This window comes from Salmo salar, chromosome 09 (assembly GCF_965601325.2).
Source record: "Salmo salar chromosome 09, fSalSal1, whole genome shotgun sequence".
NCBI lineage: Eukaryota > Metazoa > Chordata > Actinopteri > Salmoniformes > Salmonidae > Salmo > Salmo salar.
Genome location: NC_138299.1, coordinates 94,687,395 through 94,709,498, shown reverse-complemented (window position 1 = coordinate 94,709,498; position 22,104 = coordinate 94,687,395). Strand labels below are relative to the sequence as shown.

Genomic DNA, 22,104 nt, shown 5'->3' with positions numbered 1-22,104 from the left:
TTTTGTATTCATAATGATGTGGGTATTTTCTGTAGTTTATGTAATTCAGGGCTCATCTGTCAGAGACCTTGGTCTCAGTTTGACTCTCTGATAAAATAAAGGTTTCAGAAAAGAATGGTGGTCATATTTGGAATTTAGCAAGGACACCGGGGTTAACGCCCCTACTCTAACGATTAGTGACCACAGAGAGTCAGGACACCGGGGTTAACGCCACTACTCTAACGATTAGTGACCACAGAGAGTCAGGACACCGGGGTTAACGCCCCTACTCTAACGATTAGTGACCCCAGAGAGTCAGGACACCGGGGTTAACGCCCCTACTCTAACGATTAGTGACCACAGAGTCAGGACACCCGTTTAACGTCCCATCCAAAAGACAGCACCCTACACAGGGCAATGTCCCCAATCACTGCCCTGGGATGTTTTTTAAAAAACTAGCGAAAAGAGTGCATCCTACTGGTTCTCCAACACCACTTCCAGCAGCATCTGGTCCCCCATCCAGGGACGACCCTGCTTAGCTTCAGTGACAAGCGAGCAGTGTGATGCAGGGTGGTATGCTTCTGACATAGGACTGCAGTAATAGGACCTATAGTAGCAGTAGGGCAGTTATTAATATTCATTCTGGTGCTTTTAGCATTTGAGCGAGCGAGAGAGGGATTTTTACAGCAGCTATTGGTCCGAATGACATGACTGCCCCCGCATGGAGAGAAAGAGAACTGCAGGTTTTCAGTGAACATATCGAAATCACAAGGCTCATTTTAATTTCCTGATGCACAGGATAAAATGTTGCGACTAAAGAGTGATCAAATTAAGATCCGATATCTGTATAGCTGTACCATCGTCCATAACACATATAGAATGACTGACTATTTTGCTGTAAGGAAGTGCAATATAGAGTATATAAATGAAAAATAAACAAAATAAATATAAACGGCTTGATTAATAATGTTAACCAGTACAGGACAGATGATGTATTATAATTGGGTTATCTGTGATATAGGAGTTTATTCAATTTCAACTAGTGTCTTGGTAACATTCTAAACAGAGATAAATCCAGCAAAAGTATGGAGTTAAGGCTATGCCTGTGTCCCAAATGGCACCAAATTCCATATTTAGTTCACTACGTTTGACCATGGTCCACAGGATTCTGGTCAAAAGGCTGCCAACATTTAGCCTCAATCTGAGTAAATCCTTAAATCTGCATAAATCCTGTTAGCTTCATGAAAGAAGACCCAGTAATCTCCTGTGAGATGAGACTTCCCAGACAAACAGACAGATATCCCCTGTCAGACGTCCGACTCCACTCTCTCTCACACACACACACACACACACACACACACACACCACACACACACACACACACACACACACACAGAGTATGCAGTGTATTGTAGCCACCTCCTGTCCTTCATTTATTTTCAATTGTAAGAGACGATAAACTGTGCACTAAATATGAATACTGTTTATCTGCCTGGAGAAGGCTAGAGAGCTTTGTGAACTGCTGTGATAGATAGACTTAGAGAGAGAGAGAATCAAGTGATCCTATCTACTGGGGCCTGACTTACCTAATACTTGTTGCCTATTCCAAAGGGCTGGTTGAGGTTGGCCCATTGAAAGCCTGCAGGATTCAAGCACCATTCATATAATTCCGATTGGAACGGCACTGATGATAAATGTTATATTGTGTGTTTCTAATCCACCAGGGCTTATCTGTTCAATATTGATGCAAACATTTCACTATAAATGGAATTGGCTTTGCTCAGACAGTGGGCTTTCCAACTCTGTATTCATGAAATCTCTCGTTTTCCTTCTCGACTTCCATTTCTTTATCTCTTTCTCTTTTTCACCCCTCTCTCCCCATCTCTTTGCCTGCATTTCCATCACTTTACCAGTCTCTCTCTCTCTCACACTTTTTCTCTATCCCACCATTCCTTGAGCTGTGATCGACAGCACTTTAACGATCTAGACTCAGAATCCATCTCGGGAGGCGCACTTGACATCCTCAGAGAGAGAGGGAGAAAAAGAGAGAGAGGGGGGAAGAGGAGAGAGTTGGGTGGAGAGAGAGTGCGAGATGAAGAGAGAGATATAGGCAGAGACAGAAAGACAAAGATGGACAGATATAGAGAGCTGTATTTGTTCATACTGTCTAATGGGGTAAAGACACAAAAAAGCTGGGTTTTTTACATACAGTCTAATGGGGTAAAGACACAGAGAGCTGTATTTGTCCATATTGTGTATTTGTCCATATTGTCTAATGGGATAAAGACAGAGAGCTGTGTTTGTCCATATTGTGTATTTGTCCATATTGTCTAATGGGGTAAAGACACAGAGAGCTGTATTTGTTCATACTGTCTAATGGAGTAAAGACACAGAGAGCTGTATTTGTTCATAATGTCTAATGGAGTAAAGACACAGAGAGCTGTATTTGTTCATAATGTCTAATGTGGTAAATACACAGAGAGCTGTATTTGTTCATACTGTCTAATGTGGTAAAGACACAGAGAGCTGTATTTGTCCATATTGTCTAATGGGATAAAGACACAGAGAGCTGTATTTGTTCATACTGTCTAATGGAGTAAAGACACAGAGAGCTGTATTTGTCCATACTGTCTAATGGGGTAAAGACACAGAGAGCTGTATTTGTTCATACTGTCTAATGTGGTAAATACACAGAGAGCTGTATTTGTTCATACTGTCTAATGGAGTAAAGACACAGAGAGCTGTATTTGTCCATACTGTCTAATGGGGTAAAGACACAGAGTGCTGTATTTGTCCATACTGTCTAATGGGGTAAAGACACAGAGAGCTGTATTTGTTCATACTGTCTAATGTGGTAAATACACAGAGAGCTGTATTTGTTCATACTGTCTAATGGAGTAAAGACACAGAGAGCTGTATTTGTTCATACTGTCTAACGGAGTCAAGACACAGGGAGCTGTATTTGTTCATACTGTCTAATGGGGTAAAGACACAGAGAGCTGTATTTGTTCATACTGTCTAATGGGGTAAAGACACAGAGAGCTGTATTTGTCCATACTGTCTAATGGGGTAAAGACACAGAGAGCTGTATTTGTCCATACTGTCTAATGGGGTAAAGACACAGAGAGCTGTATTTGTCCATACTGTCTAATGTGGTAAAGACACAGAGAGCTGTATTTGTCCATACTGTCTAATGTGGTATAGACACAGAGAGCTGTATTTGTCCATACTGTCTAATGGGGTAAAGACACAGAGAGCTGTATTTGTCCATACTGTCTAATGGGGTAAAGACACAGAGAGCTGTATTTGTCCATACTGTCTAATGGGGTAAAGACACAGAGAGCTGTATTTGTCCATACTGTCTAATGGGGTAAAGACACAGAGAGCTGTATTTGTTCATACTGTCTAATGTGGTAAAGACACAGAGAGCTGTATTTGTCCATACTGTGTATTTGTCCATATTGTCTAATGGGATAAAGACACAGAGTGCTGTATTTGTCCATACTGTCTAATGGGGTAAAGACACAGAGAGCTGTATTTGTTCATACTGTCTAATGTGGTAAAGACACAGAGAGCTGTATTTGTCCATATTGTGTATTTGTCCATATTGTCTAATGGGATAAAGACACAGAGTGCTGTATTTGTCCATAATGTCTAATGGGGTAAAGACACAGAGAGCTGTATTTGTCCATACTGTCTAATGGGGTAAAGACACAGAGAGCTGTATTTGTCCATACTGTCTAATGGGGTAAAGACACAGAGAGCTGTATTTGTCCATATTGTCTAATGTGGTAAAGACACAGAGAGCTGTATTTGTCCATATTGTGTATTTGTCCATATTGTCTAATGGGATAAAGACACAGAGTGCTGTATTTGTCCATATTGTCTAATGTGGTAAAGACACAGAGAGCTGTATTTGTCCATATTGTGTATTTGTCCATATTGTCTAATGGGATAAAGACACAGAGTGCTGTATTTGTCCATACTGTCTAATGGGGTAAAGACACAGAGAGCTGTATTTGTTCATACTGTCTAATGGGGTAAAGACACAGAACTAAAGACCTCTCTCTCTCTCTCTCTCTCTGTCCCTCTCTCTCTGTCTCCTCTCTCTCTCTCTCTCTCTGTCTCTCGCTCTTTGGCTCTCTCTCTCTTTGGCTCTCTTTCTGCTCGAGCTTCTCTATCCCAGGCCTGCCTGCCGTCCAGGTCTACTCTACCCAGTTAGACCTCATTCTTCTCTCCACACAAGTGGCTCCCCCACCAGGTCCAGATGGCATCCATTCAGGAAGTACCGCTGAGTGGTTCCTGACTTTTGCTTTCTGAACATGTTGCTCTACCTGTTCTCTGCCTCAGCCTGACTGGCGGCCTGAAAATGGATCATGCCAGCGGGCAGAGGCGACAGGCTCACAGCGTGTGATTGATATAGCAGTGAACGAGTAAGACCTTTCTGGTTTTAAATTGAGTTTGGAAAATGCCAGTGAATGTTTAGAGAGTGAGAGGTGGTGGCAGAGACGTTTTGTTCGCACTTCCTTTTCCTTCTGTTTCGCCTCCCAGAACAATTATTACACGTCTGTGTCCAAAATGGCACCCTATTCCCTATATAATACACAGGGCACTGGTCAGAAGTGGTGTACTATATAGGGTATAGGGTTCCATTTCAGATGCACCCACTGTGTCCTCATTTGCTCTGTGCAATCTCAAGCTGCTGAGAATAAACACGTTGGCTGTGCTAATTACCTTATGGCTCGATAAGTAATGGCGAGGGAGCCGGGCCTAGACCCCACTGAGATCCGGCTAGTTCTGGATGTGACGTGCACACACCTGTTACAGTTCAATTATGGGAACGATCAGACAAAAAGTCATTATCCTGTCTCTCAGAGTGACTAAAATATAGTTCCCAGAAACGGTGGCGAAACGACTACACGTCTATGTATGTGTGTGCAGCTGGTTGTTAGCTGAGGCTGGAGGGCTGGGAGGTGGCTATCTGTGTGTCATGGATGGTGATTGGTTGAATAGAAGGGTACTGATGATGTCAACAGTGTGACCTGTGTGCTGATACAGAATCACCAACCATGCCAGGCTCTAGTCCACACCCTGTCCCCATGCCCCCATGTCCCCATGCCCCCCTGTCCCCATGCCCCCACACATCAACACTCTGCTGTTCTGCTTTGCTCAGAGAAAACCAACACACACACACACCGTCTTTCCCCCACCCATCTGGGCCCAGAAGGAGTGAATGTGTTTTTAGTAGAGATGCTTCAGGTGAACTACGTCGATGTAAGGCGTAACCTTCCCTGACACCTGGAGGCAGCAGAGCAAGGTTCCTGGGAAGGGAAAACGTCTACAGGCTTTAGCGCGCTACGTTACCATGGTTACGTTGACCACAAATGACCAGGGTTCAACACTGAGCGGTATTGAGTATTGACTGTTGACACAGGGATGAACTGAGGGCTCGCTGTCTGCCTATTTCTCCCAGAAGTTTTGTTTTCTCACAAATTGCAGGGCGGGTTAAGGGTGAATATGTTAAAAGAAAGACATGGTTTGTGGAATTGCATTCCGAGCTGAACACGACCTCCTTTGTAATGAAGTTCAGAACATTGAGGGAGATACATCGCCCCATTATCCCAGCCTCTTCAAATTGAGTGCTGTGCATAAAAGCAAACCTCCAACATCAAAAACAAGTCGAGAGAGAGAGAGAGAGAGAGAGAGAGAGACCGCAACGATCTGAGAGTCAAACATATTACAGTTAATACTTCATCAACAGTGCAGGCTGCTGGGAGGAGGACGGCTCATAATAATGGCCGGATGAGAGTAAATGGAAGGGCATCAAACACATGGAAACCAACGTGTGTGATGTGTTTGATACCATTACACTGATTCCGCTCCAGCCATCACCATGAGCCCGTCCTCCTCAATTAAGGTGCCACCAACCTCCTGTGTTCATAAATATTCTACAGCTAAAACCTGGGACAAAGAAGATCTCAGATCTCTCTCACATACGGTATGCCCCATCCCTCTCTGTCTCTCTCTCTTTCATTCCCTTCTCTCTCTCACATAGGGTATGCCCCCTCCCTCCCTCCCTCTCTCTCTTTCATTCCCTTCTCTCTCTCACATAGGGTATGCCCCCTCCCTCTGTCTCGCTCTCTCTCTTTCATTCCCTTCTCTCTCTCACATAGGGTATGCCCCCCCCCCCCTCTCTCTCCCTCCCCTGATTTTCATTAACACTAGACAGAGATAAATGAAGTCAGATGACAGAGGACAACCTTTCCTACAGGGATATCTGAGTAGGATAAACAGATTCATTTACATGTCAAATCCCCATGTTGGAAAGAACGTTGGTCCAGACATTCTACACTCTACAGATAGTACATGCGGTTAAGGAGTCGATGGAACGCAGACGTTTCATTGACCAGATTGGTGCACATTCACCAAGTCTTGTCTAGCAAATTGAATATCTTCAAATCCGTCAGGACTTACTGTATGTATTGTAACAGGACCACAACGTGGTTTCTTAAGTTCCATTTGGATATATTTGGCTGTTTTCGCTGCATAACATGTAGAACTTGTAGCTTCTCAGGTTTAGAAAAAGTGACTGCTAAATGCTAACTCCCATTCTTATAAGCTGGTAGCATAGCTAGCATACAGAAATATAGCTAACAAACAGAAATCGGCAGTGGTAGTCAAAGTCGTTTTTTAGCTGTAATGCAGTTGATTGGTAACGATGACATGAACATGTGTTGGGGTTGACGTCCATACAAGCATTATACTCAGATTTTTACCTCAATGTAGTGTGAAATACACATAAACGACAGCCTAAATGTAGAATCATTTTGCTGGGGGGCAATGAGGAGACTCGAGATCTTTCCCCCATGGCCCTTTCCCCGTGTGTTTCCATGGCAATTCCATTGTTTGGTCGAGTTCGATTGACCTCTTTACTGCATCGATGATCCAGACAGTCTACATTCTACAGAACAATGGTCCAGACATTCTACATTCTACAGAACACTGGTCCAGACATTCTACATTCTACAGAACACTGGTCCAGACATTCTACATAACACTGGTCCGGATATTCTACATTCTACAGAACAATTGTCCAGACATTCTACAGAACACTGGTCCAGACATTCTACAGGACTATGGTCCAGACATTCTACATTTTACAGAACACTAGTCCAGACATTCTACATTCTATAGAACAATTGTCCAGACATTTTACATTCTTTAGAACTCTTGTCCAGACATTCTACATTCTACAGAACAATTGTCCAGACATTCTACATTCTACAGGACACTGGTCCAGACATTCTACATTCTACATAACAATTGTCCAGCCATTTTACATTCTACAGAACACTGGTCCAGACATTCTACATTCTACAGAACACTGGTCCAGACATTCTACAGGACAATGGTCCAGACATTCTACATTCTACAGAACACTGGTCCAGACATTCTACATTCTACAGAACAATGGTCCAGACATTCTACATTCTACAGAACACTGGTCCAGAAATTCAACATTCTACAGAACATTGGTCCAGACATTCTACAGAACATTGGTCCAGACATTCTACATTCTACAGAACACTGGTCCAGACATTCTACATTCCACAGAACACTGGTCCGGACATTCTACATTCTACAGAACAATTATCCAGACATTCTACATTCTACAGAACACTTGTCCAGACATTTGTCATGGACATTTCAAGATTATATTATAACTCTGACTGGTGTGTGAAGTTTGTAACTCTCCTCATTTGGTAATGCAAAAATTAGCCACCACACATTCTACATTCTTCAAAACACTGGTCCAGACATTCTACATTCTAGAGAACACTGGTCCAGACATTCTACATTCTACAGAAAAATTGTCCAGACATTCTACATTCTACAGAAAAATTGTCCAGACATTCTACATTCTACAGAACACTGGTCCAGACATTCTACATTCTACAGAACACTGGTCCAGACATTCTACATTCTACAGAACAATTGTCCAGACATTCTACATTCTACAGAACAATTGTCCAGACATTCTACAGAACACTGGTCCAGACATTCTACATTTTACAGAACACTGGTCCAGACATTCTACATTCTACAGAACAATGGTCCAGACATTCTACATTCTACAGAACACTGGTCCAGACATTCTACATTTTACAGAACACTGGTCCAAACATTCTACATTTTACAGAACACTAGTCCAGACGTTCTACATTCTACAGAACAATTGTCCAGACATTCTACATTATTTAGAACACTTGTCCAGACATTCTACAGTCTACAGAACAATTGTCCAGACATTTTACATTCTACAGAACACTGGTCCAGACATTCTACATTCCACAGAACACTGGTCCGGACATTCTACATTCTACAGAACAATTGTCCAGACATTCTACATTCTACAGAACACTTGTCCAGACATTTGTCGTGGAAATGTCAAGATTATATTATAATCTTGTATTGCATTATAATGGTTGTTTTATTCGACAGAATAGAGTATTCTGTTAACTATTGTGTGTGTGTTTTACTGAGGAGGGCCTCTATGAGATAGCACTGACAGAGGAGATTTACGATGTCTTTGGGTGATAAAACCTAAAGAGCATTCCAGAGAACATGAGCTAATGGTTCTGTTCTATACCGTTCCAGGAACGAGATTAGAACCTCGTCTTAGGGACCACACTGAACGATAATTTATAGCGAATGCTATCTGGCTATGGGATACTCCTCTCTCAAGTAAAAGTCTTTCTTTGTGAACTGTTTCTAAGATCTGTGGTTCGTCATGTACGTTGAGAGGGGTGTATCTTGGCTATAAAAGATCTTTGTACTTTTGTGTTGTCACTTTTCAATGGTTCATTAGAGATAGCGCTTCATTGAAAGTCATTGCTAATACAAAGCTCTTAATTATTAAAGATGTAGTTTAAGTATAACTCTGACTGGTGTGTGAAGTTTGTAACTCTCCTCATTTGGCAATGCAGAAATTAGCCACCACACATTCTACATTCTTCAAAACACTGGTCCAGACATTCTACATTCTAGAGAACACTGGTCCAGACATTCTACATTCTACAGAACAATTGTCCAGACATTCTACATTCTACAGAACACTGGTCCAGACATTCTACATTCTACAGAACAATTGTCCAGACATTCTACATTCTACAGAACAATTGTCCAGACATTCTACATTCTACAGAACATCGGTCCAGACATTATACATTCTACAGAACAATTGTCCAGACATTTTACATTCTACAGAACAATGGTCCAGACATTCTACATAACACTGGTCCAGACATTCTACATAACACTGGTCCAGACATTCTACATTCTACAGAACAAAGGTCCAGACATTATACAGAACAATGGTACAGACATTATACATTCTACATAACAATGGTCCAGACATTCTACAGAACACTGGTCCATACATTCTACAGAACAATGGTCCAGACATTCTACAGAAGACTGGCCCTTACATTCTACAGAACAATGGTCCAGACATTCTACATTCTACAGAACACTGGTCCAGACATTCTACATTTTACAGAACACTGGTCCAAACATTCTACATTATACAGAACACTGGTCCAGACATTCTACATTCTACAGAACACTGGTCCAGGCATTCTACATTTTACAGAACACTAGTCCAGACATAACACTGGTCCAGACATTCTACATTCTACCAAACACTGGTCCAGGCATTCTACATTTTACAGAACACTAGTCCAGACATAACACTGGTCCAGACATTCTACATCCTACCAAACACTGGTCCAGACATTCTAAATTGTCATGACTGTCCATGAGAATCCAAATAGATCAGATCAGGTTTGAAGTGAATAACTTCAATCAGACACCCTCTCGTCTGCAGAGGAGAAACCGGTTGGGATTAACAACTCATGTCCTGTTGTAAATCAAGGGGAGAAGATTCAGGTCTCCCTCTCCAATATTCACCAAAGGAATGTACTTTGTTTCAAGAGACTTTGCCCGCCGAAACTACAACACATTCAAAAGCGAATACTGGAACAATATTTCTAACATCGAACGTGGGGAATGGTCAAAGGCAATCTATAGAACACTAATGCCATTTTGTTTGTTATTTTGTGATGTCATACAGTATTTCCTTTCTAAAAAAAATGTAACTTACTTGGAAAGTATACCCACTACATGTATGAAGTGTCCATCCTATGCGTTGTACATTTAATATGAAAAATAATGAAAGTGTTTTTGTTAAGAGAGGGATGTGATTTGAGGAGCTATAAGAGATATTTGTTTTACATAAACTTTGCAAGTGACAAGTCACGCCTCCGAGTGAGGTCAGAGAGCGTGTCAGCCTGACGGAACCGCCCCTTTCGAACAAACTGAATAAATTATGGGTAAAGAAATGAACATGTCAGACCAGAGAGACGTAAAGCTGCAGCTGCACCCTTAAAGTGGTCTGAACTTTGAATCTCAAAATGAGGTAGAGATGATAAACCCACCTCCCGGACAATCACCGGTACAGCTGTCCTGAGTAAAGTATCTTCAAAAGTGAATTTAAGTGGGACTATTTTACTACTGTGCTCAAACCATCGTATTACTCTACTCTCATCACCCCACTGGGAACCATTGACATGGCTGGCAAGCCTATCTTCAAAGAAGCATCTTCCAGAGGGAATGGAAGGAGAATAAACTCTGTAGTTCTGTTCAGGACTACACGACAAGTCACTGGATACCAGACAACTGCAGAGGAGAACAACAGTAGAAGACTTATTGGAACCCTTTTGGACAATCAGAGCCTAACCAGTGTGCCACAAAAAGGCCTGTCCACCGTGGGACAAACCCGCCATTTCATTCCATATCAAGCCCTCTACAAATACTCAGTTCTTCCACTTCCACTCTGCCAGATCATAATCTCTGCTCATTTTGCCGCCCTGACTCTGGCTCCTGTTTACCTGTTCCACATCTCACCACCCTGCTACCCTATTCTGGACTCACCACACCACCACTCCCTTGGATTCCCCTCCGGACCTGTTTACCCTGTCCCAACCTATTACACTCCAACCTCAGCCTACACATCTGGTTTTCTACAACTCATCCAAGCTTCCCCGGATCTGCACTCTATATCTCCCTGTTTTACAATAAATACCTTGGTTCATTCATCTCTGTTTCTTGGTCTGAGTCTGCTCTTGGGTTCCCCTGTGCCACTCCGCGTAACAATATGATTACTCTAAGTGAGAGTAGTTTCTAAATGTTCCACTGTTAAGTGTCTCTGTCCCTTTCTGCACCCCCCTCCATCTCTTTAGTAACAAGCAGCCATGTTGTGTCATTCCGCTAGGGAACTGTTTTTAATGTATTAAGTGTCTATGTTTATCCTGTGTTACCATTTAATTAGCTAGTAAATAAATTATTAAACCAATTTGTGTGGTACTGAATCATAAGTAAGGCTGGGATTTTTGCAGATGCAAGAAGGTTACGACTGTTCAGAATGATGATATGATACGAGATTATGATTAATTAGTTGAATGTTTGTAGATGTGATAGGAAAATACCTTTTAGAGCTTAATTAGGGAGATTGTAACTCTTTAAACAACCACTCTCGTGGTGCCTCAGATCCTAATGAGTTAATTATTACATGATTCATTTAATCGGGTGACAATTAAAAATAGTTAGTTAATTAAATAAATAATAGTCATCAGATTAATGTTAAAGTTAAAGTCAAGTCACGACAACATTCTACAGAACAATGGTCCAGATACACTACAGATAATGGTCCAGACATTCTAGTCCATGTTCTAAAATTCTACACCTACAAACATATGGGCTATGCTTGGCCCTACAAGTCATATTCACCCTCATGGAGAAGAAATGTGTTCTTCAGGGTCTACCCACAGCCTGTGGGTCACCAGTCCAAGGGCCTCTTACTAAAGGCACTTTCTTCCTCTTGGCTGGTCTGATCTGATCTTCGCTGGCCTGGCTTGACCCTTCACGCTTTCACTATTAATATCATCATCACACCCCGCTGTGACCTTCACCAGTGCATGGGAAATAATACCCCATACACCACCCTGAGAGGAGAGCACAGTCCTCTGTGACGGACCATCCCTCTGCGGCCTATGCAGTTAAAATTGCTGCTCTGTGCTGGAGATGCTTGAAATGCTTGTGCCTCGTAAAATGCCGCTAGTCTGTCTGTAGCTACTGTAACTCCCTTGTTTTTCTGTCTGTCTGTAGCTACTGTAACTCCCTTGTTTTTCTGTCTGTCTGTAGCTACTGTAACTTCCTTGTTTTTCCGGCTGTCTGTACCTACTATAACTCCCTTGTTTGTCTGTCTGTAGCTACTGTAACTCCCTTGTTTTTCTGGCTGTCTGTAGCTACTGTAACTCCCTTGTTTTTCTGTCTGTCTGTAGCTACTGTAACTCCCTTGTTTTTCTGTCTGTCTGTAGCTACTCTAACTCCCTTGTTTTTCTGGCTGTCTGTAGCTACTGTAACTCCCTTGTTTTTCTGCCTGGCTGTAGCTACTGTAACTCCCTTGTTTTTCTGCCTGTCTGTAGCTACTGTAACTCCCTTGTTTTTCTGGCTGTCTGTAGCTACTGTAACTCCCTTGTTTTTCTGTCTGTCTGTAGCTACTGTAACTCCCTTGTTTTTCTGTCTGTCTGTAGCTACTGTAACTCCCTTGTTTTTCTGGCTGTCTGTAGCTACTGTAACTCCCTTGTTTTTCTGTCTGTCTGTAGCTACTGTAACTCCCTTGTTTTTCTGTCTGTCTGTAGCTACTGTAACTCCCTTGTTTTTCTGCCTGGCTGTAGCTACTGTAACTCCCTTGTTTTTCTGTCTGTCTGTAGCTACTGTAACTCCCTTGTTTTTCTGGCTGTCTGTAGCTACTGTAACTCCCTTGTTTTTCTGGCTGTCTGTAGCTACTGTAACTCCCTTGTTTTTCTGTCTGTCTGTAGCTACTGTATCTCCCTTGTTTTTCTGTCTGTCTGTAGCTACTGTAACTCCCTTGTTTTTCTGGCTGTCTGTAGCTACTGTAACTCCCTTGTTTTTCTGTCTGTCTGTAGCTACTGTATCTCCCTTGTTTTTCTGGCTTTCTGTAGCTACTGTAACTCCCTTGTTTTTCTGTCTGTCTGTAGCTACTGTAACTCCCTTGTTTTTCTGTCTGTCTGTAGCTACTGTATCTCCCTTGTTTTTCTGGCTTTCTGTAGCTACTGTAACTCCCTTGTTTTTCTGTCTGTCTGTAGCTACTGTAACTCCCTTGTTTTTCTGTCTGTCTGTAGCTACTGTAACTCCCTTGTTTTTCTGTCTGTCTGTAGCTACTGTAACTCCCTTGTTTTTCTGGCTGTCTGTAGCTACTGTAACTCCCTTGTTTTTCTGTCTGTCTGTAGCTACTGTAACTCCCTTGTTTTTCTGGCCGTCTGTAGCTACTGTAACTCCCTTGTTTTTCTGTCTTCATCTCATCGTTCCCATTGGGCACACACTGGTTGAATCAACGTGGTTTCCGCGTCATTTCAATTAATTGACGTCTGTGCCCAATGAGCTCTCTTTCTTTCTCTCTTTCTCTCCATCTGCAAACCATCCCTCCTTTTGTTTTTTATCTGTGATGTCATTCTAATATATGTGTGATGCCATTCTAATGTATGTATGATATCATTCTAATGTATTTATGGGAATTCAACAACATAATGCCGGTATCCACCCTACTATTTACAGTGCATGGCTGATACATCGCTTCGTTCGAACTAGTTTGGAACGTTGGATATTGGAAGACAGACACTGTCTGATAATGACATTCTCCTTTAATTAGAGTCAGTTATGAGCTAGCGGTGGGGTGCAATGCCATGACGACGCTAAGCTAAGCTCAGCTCCACTGAGATCAATGGCATAGTCCTGCCTGAGAGAGAGAGAGAGAGAGAGAGAGAAAAACATAAGAGCAAGAGAGTGATAAGCATCTTACTAAACCAGAGCCCATCTTTCATACATGGAAGTATAGCGTGGGTTAGCATTTAGCAGCTAGCTAACCCAAATACTGTCTGTCATACATGGAAGTAGCATGATTTGAGTTAGCGGTTAGCTTAGTGGCTAGACAAACAGATGTTCAGCATCATCTCTCAACAGGTCAATGCATCGTTGCAGGACTTACATGATACAGGACACAAGGTTAAGAAGATCTGCTCTTGCATGTAATAACCTGACTCCTCTCCCCAACACTTCCTGCTGTAAGCCCACTGGGCACAGACATCATTTCAATGTCTAGTTTTGATTTCCATTTGGTTGAGTTGTTAACTAACGTGACTTCAATGGGAAATCAACAAAACATTTCACCATGTGATTACATTTAGGTTAAAAGTTGGGTGAAAAAAACATTGACATTTTGAACCATGGATCCTGTTAGAATTTCTTTACTGGTCTTTGTAACCATATTTGTCACATGTTCTATTGCCTCTAGCAACTAGACAGATACAGTGGTAAGCACTCATCAGCTTGAATGGCGTCCCCTGGATACCCTTGTTCTGACCATCTTATCGTTCTACAGAGAACAAATCTTTTAGTTTGTAAAGTACATTCGACTAATTTCTAATTAACCCTTTGGCCTGTGTGTCTCATAATTTTATCGGCAAGGACAGCTCAAAGGATATGAAATGACATATATTCTGAAAGGTAACACATAGCTCCTTACATAGAGTGGCCAACTGACTACCAGAATACAGCACTCTTAACCCAAATTCAGTTACGATGCCCATTTCTCATAGAACCAATCCCAGTTGATCCTGACACAGTCTAGGTCTAGGGGCTCCAGGAGCATATTATGCTGCGTCACACATTATTATATCACATTAACCATCTCCAGTATCATACATTATCACATTAACCATCTCCAGTATCACACATTATCACATTAACCATCTCTAGTATCATACATTATCACATTAACCATCTCCAGTATCATACATTATCACATTAACCATATCCAGTATCATACATTATCACATTAACCATCTCCAGTATCATACATTATCACATTAATCATCTCCAGTATCATACATTATCACATTAACCGTCTCCAGTATCACATGAACTATCTCCAGTATCATACATTATCACATTAACCATCTCCAGTATCACACATTATCACATTAACCATCTCTAGTATCATACATTATCACATTAACCATCTCCAGTATCATACATTATCACATTAACCATCTCTAGTATCATACATTATCACATTAACCATCTCCAGTATCATACATTATCACATTAACCATCTCCAGTATCATACATTATCACATTAACCATCTCCAGTATCGCTCACACACACACACACACACACACACACACACACACACACACACACACACACACACACACACACACACACACACACACACACACACACACACACACACACACACACACACACACACACACAGCAGAGAGCTGCTGAATCACATAGCAGAGAGCTGCCGAATCACATAGCAGAGAGCTGCTGAATCACATAGCAGAGAGCAGCCGAATCACATAGCAGTGAGCTGCCGAATCACATAGCAGAGAGCTGCCGAATCACATAGCAGAGAGCTGCTGAATCACATAGCAGAGAGCTGCCGAATCACATAGCAGAGAGCTGCTGAATCACATAGCAGAGAGCTGCCGAATCACATAGCAGAGAGCTGCCGAATCACATAGCAGAGAGCCCCGAGAGACCAAGGATCCAATCTTATTAAGCCCCCCCGGGCTCTGGTCAAAAATGTGTGCACTATATAGGGAATAGGGTGCCATTTGGGATGCATCCTTTACCCAGTCAGCAAGCAGTATGCTTATTGGTTTAAGTGTGCCATGGTGAGGGTAAATTACAGATATTCGAGAGATAGACACAGAAAGTTAATACCCAATTACTCTGGGGGTGGATGAAGTCAGATGCTGCTTGTTAGTCTAGCACCAAGGGCCTCCTCTGTGGGGCTCGGCAGTAATGAAAATGCAAGCTGCGGAATCATGTTGAACTGATGAAACAGCAAATGAAATGCACCGTCTCTACAATACTCCTGCCTTATGATCTGTATGGCATATATGCAGTCAAATAATTAAGACATGTTTTGTGGCTGCACATGACAATCTGTGTGTGTGTGGTGTGTGTGTGTGTGTGTGTGTGTGTGTGTGTGTGTGTGTGTGTGTGTGTGTGTGTGTGTGTGTGTGTGTGTGTGTGTGTGTGTGTGTGTGTGTGTGTGTGTGTGTGTGTGTGGCGTGTGTGTGTGTGTGTGTGAAGGAGAAAAAGAGAGAGAGGGAGCAGAAGAGAGAAAGAGAAGATGGCGAAAGAGAGAGAACACTTAGTCCAGGAGAATATCTGCAGTCGTGTGGGTGAACTGAGGGTGAAATGAGAAAGGAGAGAGATGGCAGAAGAGACACATCACAGAGATACTGCACTGAGATACATCACAGAGATACTGCCAGAGAGAAAGAGTGCCTGTAAGCAGAAGAGGGAAATAAAGTGTTGAGTGTAGACTAAAACCAAACAGAAATGGGAAGCAAGGGAAAAGGAGTAGGGAAAAAAAACATTGCGAGTCACTCTCTCTCTCAGTTAGCTGTAGGTACCTTGGGGATTCCATGTAGCACCTCTGCTCCCTGAGCTGCCATTTTGGGGATTCCGTCTAGCACCTATGCTCTCTGAGCTGCCATTTTGGGGATTCCGTCTAGCACCTCTGCTCCCTGAGCTGCCATTTTGGGGATTCCGTCTAGCACCTCTGCTCTCTGAGCTGCCATTTTGGGGATTCCGTCTAGCACCTCTGCTCTCTGAGCTGCCATTTTGGGGATTCCGTCTAGCACCTCTGCTCCCTGAGCTGCCATTTTGGGGATTCCGTCTAGCACCTCTGCTCCCTGAGCTGCCATTTCTTTATTTTTTGGACTGAGACGGTTCCAGTTGATTACATGATGAGGTATCTGGCTGGAGCTGATACTAGAGCCTTAATGCACTACACCTGCTTAGCTTTAACCTACAGCCTCTAGCTACTAGCTGTTGGCTTTAGATGTGAGTGTACACACATGTCCAGAGACAACAGGAGGCTGCTGAGGGGAAGACAGTTCATAACAACTGAGGGAATGGAATGCTATCAAACACACAGAAACCACGTGTGTGATGTATTTGATACCATTCCACCGATTCCACTCCAGCCATTACCATGAGCCCGATCTCCTCAATTTTAAGGTGCCACCAATCTCCTGTGCCAGAGACCCAAATCAACCCTTTGCTCCTCTCATGAACTTCTTGGAGAACTATATGGCTAAAAATAATCTGATTGGTCCAAAAGACACCAAGAGACTGTTAGCCTTAGTTTGCATAGCCCTCATTTAAAGTGAATACACCACAGTTAGCCTTTTAGCATGCAGGCCAGTGAGCATGTAGCCTCATAGCTCGTATCCCAGTGTTGGGGACTGAGACAGAGAATGAGTCTGTAGCCTCATAGCTCGTATCCCAGTGTTGGGGACTGAGACAGAGAATGAGTCTGTAGCCTCATAGCTCGTATCCCAGTGTTGGGGACTGAGACAGAGAATGAGTCTGTAGCCTCATAGCTCGTATCCCAGTGTTGGGGACTGAGACAGAGAATGAGTCTGACAGGAACAGATCCTGCCTCTTTGCTGTCACCCCTCAGTGAAGCTCACCACATAAACACACACCACACACACACACACACACACACACACACACACACACACACACACACACACACACACACACACACACACACACACACACACACACACACACACACACACACACACACACACACACACACAAACCTCTCCTGAAAGAGGTTCGAGGACAGAGTGACACTCAATCTCTATGCTATGCTGCAGAGTCCCCTCCTCCCTCCTCTTTCTCCCTCCTCCCTCCTCTTTCTCCCTCCTTCATCCCTCCTTCCCCTCCTCCCCCCCCCCCCCCCTGCTCCTCTCCCCTCCTGATCCTTCCTCCTCCTCCTCCCCATCACCCCCCCAGATGCCACCCTCCTCCCTCCTGTCATCCCTCCCTCACCTCCCTACACTCTCCATCCGCTTCCCTATCTCAACATCCTGCTCTGACTACCAAAAAGGTGTTTTGCTTCCTTCTGCAAACTGCATAGGCCATAACCAAGACAGAGCTACAGCCATAACCAAGACAGAGATACAGCCATAACCAAGACAGAGATACAGCCTTAACCAAGACAGAGATACAGCCATAACCAAGACAGAGCTACAGCCATAACCAAGAAAGAAATACATAGGGTGATGGGGGGAGGCTGTTTAACATGAATAGACGATGATTCAGGTCTTACAATTATTCTAGCCAAGCAGAGCTTTAGAACTGTTTAACAGAAAAAAAGGCAGTAGGAAATGGTTTTATTCATGTTTGTGTCACGCCCTGACCATGGAGAGCCCTTGGGGTTCTCTATGGTGCTATAGGTCAGAGCGTGACTAGGGGGTGTTCTAGTCTTGTATTTCTATGTTGGTGTGAGTATGGTTCCCAATTGGAGGCAGCTGATGATCGTTGCCTCTAATTGAGGATCATACTTAGTGTGGTCCTTTTCCCACCTACGTTTGTGGGATATTGTTTCGTTTTGGTTTAGTGCTATGTGCGCTACGAACTTCACGTTAGTTTATTCTTTGTTGTTTTTTGAAGGTTCACTTTAATAAATTTGTGGAACTCAACTCACGCTGCGCCTTGGTCCGCTCATTATGTATACGACGAACGTGACAGTTTGAATACGTTGTGAGTATTAATTACCCTGTAATTCACTTTTGAGCAGACAGATAGTGGTCATTCAACCAAGGCTGTATATACAGTGTATTTGTGCATTGACTGAATTGTTCTTGCATATAATTCACTATTATTTTCTCAGAGACCGATGTGCTTTCATATGTACAGTATGTGTGAGAGGCATTCCTAAATCACAGAAAGCCTTACTCTCGATCAGTCTTTCACTATCATCAATGTTTCTTCTATCTCAACAGACCCACATAAAACAGACCGGGCTGAGCAGAGGGAAAACCTTGACTTATAACCTGACGAGGATACCAGTTCTGCCTATGTTGTTCATACATTAATTACAAGGTAGAACTTCATGTCAATACACTGCCTATGTCTCATAATATTAATTACATGGATGGTATACAGGCATGTCAATATGCTGTATGTGTTCGTGTGTGTTTGTGTTATTACATGGTATACAGTAAGTCAATACACTGCCAGACCACCTTATTAATCAAAGCATATGTTGACATATGACCGGTGATCTGTCGAACTAAGAAGTATGTAATTTCCTGTACAAACACATACCTATCCTCCTTCACCTCTCTGCTGTAGGGATTCCTCTCCTTAGTCTATAGCCCTGGCTGTAATGCCTGTCTGTCTGGAGGGAAGGAGGGAGGACCTACTGCTACTGTCTGGAGGGAGGACCTACTGCTACTGTCTGGAGGTAAGACGTACTGCTACTGTCTGGAGGGAGGGAGGACCAACTGCTACTGTCTGGAGGGAGGGAGGACCTACTGCTACTGTCTGGAGGGAGGGAGGACCTACTGCTACTTTCTGGAGGGAAGGAGGACCTACTGCTACTGTCTGGAGGGAGGGAGGACCTACTGCTACTGTCTGGAGGGAGGGAGGACCTACTGCTACTGTCTGGAGGGAAGGAGGACCTACTGCTACTGTCTGGAGGGAAGGAGGACCTACTGCTACAGTCTGGAGGGAAGGAGGACCTACTGTTATTGTCTGGAGGGAAGGAGGACCTACTGCTACTGTCTGGAGGGAAGGATGGAGGACCTACTGCTACTGTCTGGAGGGAAGGAGGGAGGACCTACTGCTACTGTCTGGAGGGAAGGAGGGAGGACCTACTGCTACTGTCTGGAGGGAAGGAGGGAGGACCTACTACTACTGTCTGGAGGGAAGGAGGACCTACTGCTACTGTCTGAAGGGAGGGAGGACCTACTGCTACTGTCTGGCTGGAGGGAGGACCTACTGCTACTGTCTGGCGGGAGGGAGGACCTACTGCTACTGTCTGGCGGGAGGGAGGACCTACTGCTACTGTCTGAAGGGAGGGAGGACCTACTGCTACTGTCTGGAGGGAGGACCTACTGCTACTGTCTGGAGGGAGGACCTACTGCTACTGTCTGGCGGGAGGGAGGACCTACTACTACTACTGTCTGGAAGGAAGGAGGACCTACTGCTACTGTCTGAAGGGAGGGAGGACCTACTGCTACTGTCTGGCGGGAGGGAGGACCTACTGCTACTGTCTGAAGGGAGGGAGGACCTACTGCTACTGTCTGGAGGGAGGACCTACTGCTACTGTCTGGCGGGAGGGAGGACCTACTACTACTGTCTGGAAGGAAGGAGGACCTACTGCTACTGTCTGAAGGGAGTGAGGACCTACTGCTACTGTCTGGAGGGAGGACCTACTGCTACTGTCTGAAGGGAGGGAGGACCTACTGCTACTGTCTGAAGGGAGGGAGGAACTACTGCTACTGTCTGGAGGGAAGGAGGACCTACTGCTACTGTCTGGAGGGAGGACCTACTGCTACTGTCTGGAGGGAGGACCTACTGCTACTGTCTGGAGGGAAGGAGGACCTACTGCTACTGTCTGGAGGGAAGGAGGACCTACTGCTACTGTCTGGAGGGAAGGAGGACCTACTGCTACTGTCTGGAGGGAAGGAGGACCTACTGCTACTGTCTGGAGGGAGGACCTACTGCTACTGTCTGGAGGGAGGACCTACTGCTACTGTCTGGAGGGAGGGAGGGAGGACCTACTGCTACTGTCTGGAGGGAGGGAGGGAGGACCTACTGCTACTGTCTGGAGGGAGGGAGGGAGGACCTACTGCTACTGTCTGGAGGGAGGGAGGGAGGACCTACTGCTACTGTCTGGAGGGAGGGAGGACCTACTACTACTGTCTGGGGGAGGGAGGATCTACTGCTGCTGTCTGGAGGGAGGACCTACTGCTACTGTCTGGAGGGAGGACCTACTGCTACTGTCTGGAGGGAGGACCTACTGCTACTGTCTGGAGGGAGGACCTACTGCTACTGTCTGGAGGGAGGACCTACTGCTACTGTCTGGAGGGAGGACCTACTGCTACTGTCTGGAGGGAGGACCTACTGCTACTGTCTGGAGGGAGGACCTACTGCTACTTTCTGGAGGGAGGACCTACTGCTACTTTCTGGAGGGAGGATCTACTGCTACTGTCTGGAGGGAGGGAGGACCTACTGCTACTGTCTGGAGGGAGGGAGGACCTACTGCTACTGTCTGGAGGGAGGGAGGACCTACTGCTACTGTCTGGAGGGAGGAACTACTGCTACTGTCTGGAGGGAAGAAGGACCTACTGCTACTGTCAGGAGGGAGGGAGGACCCACTGCTACTGTCTGGAGGGAAGGAGGACCTACTGCTACGGTCTGGAGGGAAGGAGGACCTACTGCTACTGTCTGGAGGGAAGGAGGACCTACTGCTACTGTCTGGAAGGAAGGAGGACCTACTGCTACTGTCTGGAGGGAAGGAGGACCTACTGCTACTGTCTGGAGGGAGGGAGGATCTACTATACTGTCTGGAGAGAGGACCTACTGCTACTGTCTGGAGGGAGGACCTACTGCTACTGTCTGGAGGGAGGACCTACTGCTACTGTCTGGAGGGAGGACCTACTGCTACTGTCTGGAGGGAGGACCTACTGCTACTTTCTGGAGGGAGGACCTACTGCTACTTTCTGGAAGCAGGACCTACTGCTACTGTCTGGAGGGAGGGAGGACCTACTACTACTGTCTGGGGGAGGGAGGATCTACTGCTACTGTCTGGAGGGAGGACCTACTGCTACTGTCTGGAGGGAGGACCTACTGCTACTGTCTGGAGGGAGGACCTACTGCTACTGTCTGGAGGGAGGACCTACTGCTACTGTCTGGAGGGAGGACCTACTGCTACTTTCTGGAGGGAGGACCTACTGCTACTGTGGAGGGAGGATCTACTGCTACTGTCTGGAGGGAGGATCTACTGCTAAAGTCTGGAGGGAAGGAGGACCTACTGCTACTGTCTGGAGGGAAGGAGGACCTACTGCTACTGTCTGGAGGGAAGGAGGACCTACTGCTACTGTCTGGAGGGAAGGAGGACCTACTGCTACTTTTTGGAGGGAGGGAGGACCTAC

At 44.6% G+C, this 22,104-nt stretch overlaps 1 long non-coding RNA gene across 1 annotated transcript in view; it reads right to left on the bottom strand.

Moving 5' to 3' along the window:
• The window catches only part of LOC145857978 (uncharacterized), a 242,235-nt gene that overhangs the window by 14,201 nt on the left and 205,930 nt on the right, over positions 1 to 22,104 (bottom strand). The window lies entirely within an intron of this gene.